Source organism: Pinus tabuliformis, chromosome Q (assembly GCF_031772625.1).
Source record: "Pinus tabuliformis cultivar Carrire ecotype Pingquan chromosome Q, CPIR1, whole genome shotgun sequence".
Lineage (NCBI taxonomy): Eukaryota > Viridiplantae > Streptophyta > Pinopsida > Pinales > Pinaceae > Pinus > Pinus tabuliformis.
Window position 1 is genome coordinate 158,593,697 of NC_142296.1, and position 2,126 is coordinate 158,595,822.

Below are 2,126 nucleotides of genomic sequence, written 5' to 3' on the forward strand. Positions count from 1 at the left end.
TTCCTTGAGGCGAAGGATGAAAACAAGGCCATTGTAGTAGTCCAGCAGGACCTAGGTTCAGATTCAGATGATGAAAGGAGGATAACCACCATGGTTACGATAGGGAAAACTTATGATACTGGTTCAAGTACGAAAACTAATGTATCTTCTTCAAACATAAATCCTTCACATGAGGATAAAAGAGTTGAACTCTTCCACATAAGGATAACTTATAAGCATACAAATATTGACACAATGTTTGACAGTGGATCGCAAGCAAATTTAATATCTAAACATATAGATAATCAATTGGGAATGGAAACACGGAATCATCCAAGACCATACCCATTAGGTTGGATTAATAAATCAACTCAGATACATGTCACAAAGCAGTGTCGGTTAAAATTTGCAATTACATCTAAGTACAGATGAAGTGGACTTAGATGTGGTCCCAGTAAACATATGTGGAGTTGTCTTAGGAAGTCCTTATCCTTATGATAGAGATGCAGTGTTTTACAGAAGAGAACATATTTATCACCTAAAGAAAGAAGGGGTTGGATTTATTGTTAGGGCACATAAAGTCAAATCAAACTTGGATTTAATTGTTATAAATCAAGTTAAGCAGTTTATAAGTTCAAGTAAATATGTACTCATGCTTATTAAGGAACAACATAAGGTTGATTGTTCGAGATGCGAGATTCAGTTTATAGATCAATTGGTCAAGGTGGTTAATTCTTTTCCAAGAAATATTATTCATGAATAGGATAAGCAACATGAGATAAATTTAAATGTCCTATGAACATCTTCCTAAAGACATAATAAATCTCAATTCATTCATTCAACTGAATTATAGAAGCTATCATCATCAGCAATGTATTGGAAGGAATGGTACATGTGAGTCTAAACAGAGACTAGTTTTAGATGGTATGTTTATTTTCAGTTTCAGGGGTGCAGGTCAGTATTGGGGAAAGTCAAGGTTACATTTCTTTGGTATTGCATCATCATTACATGCTTTAAAAGGTAATGAAGCCTCTTTTCAAGTGGAGAGGAAGTCTATAAGTTTTCATGACAAAGCATTTTCAAAAGTAGATCTAAAGTTTCCTTATCATGATTTGAAAAATAATGCATTAAGTGAAAGTGTTAGTCAATGGAAATATCAGTTAATCAATGAAGAAACAGTGATTCAAGTAAATCAACAATTAATTAGATACTTTCAAAATCAAACTAAGTTGCAGCAATCTTCACATCATAGCTGGATGAGTTCTGTGTAGCAAGTTCACTTAGTAATCAGTCAACGGGAAAGTAAATAAAGTCAAGTAATTGAGATGAAGTCAAAATCAAAGGAGTCTTTGAATATTTCAGTTATTCAGGAAAGTAGATTGTTAATACCCATCAGATGTATTGAACAAAGTTCTACAAATACTATTTTCAAATATGTTTCTGAATCACTAAATCATGATTCTTCGTGGAAAGAATTCAATTTCCATGTTGATAGCAGGTTGTTTGCCCATCGTTGCAAGTTGTTCATACTGCAGATGGATGAAACAGGCCACCAAATCGAAAGGTATCATGGTCAGCATCATCAGGGTTATCACTTACAGATGATTAATCGAGTGTATTGGTACATCGTCAGGTCAAGGTGGAAAGAGAGGGAGTTCTACCCTCATCGACTGATTGTTTAGTCAAACTTTTGTGGTCCAAAAGCTTTCAAGTGGAGAGGAATGATCCAAGAGGATCCATCGATCCAGTTGCACAAGTGTTTAAAGTGTCGTCATCAGTGTTCATGGGTGTCGTTCAGTGTCGTCGTTGCTTCAGTTCAGCTTCAACAGATCGACAGTGTTGGTTATGATCAGGTTGTTCAGGGAATGTTTATAGTTTTTCATGGCGTTCAGTTGATGTGGTGTTGTACCTGGCTGTCGACTTATGTTCATCGATAGCTTTGCCAGGATTGGTCGACGACATGTGTTTTGTCATTAGACTTTGCTAGATTGGTGTCGACAAGGGTTGTTCGTCCATCGCAGACGTTTGATGTGTCGACATGGTTATCGTCATGGGAAAGGTTCATCATCCGAGTTTTCGTTGCAAAGATAGCTGGAGTCAACGGTGTGCATGGGTTTATCGTTGCATATGGGCTTATGTCACATTGC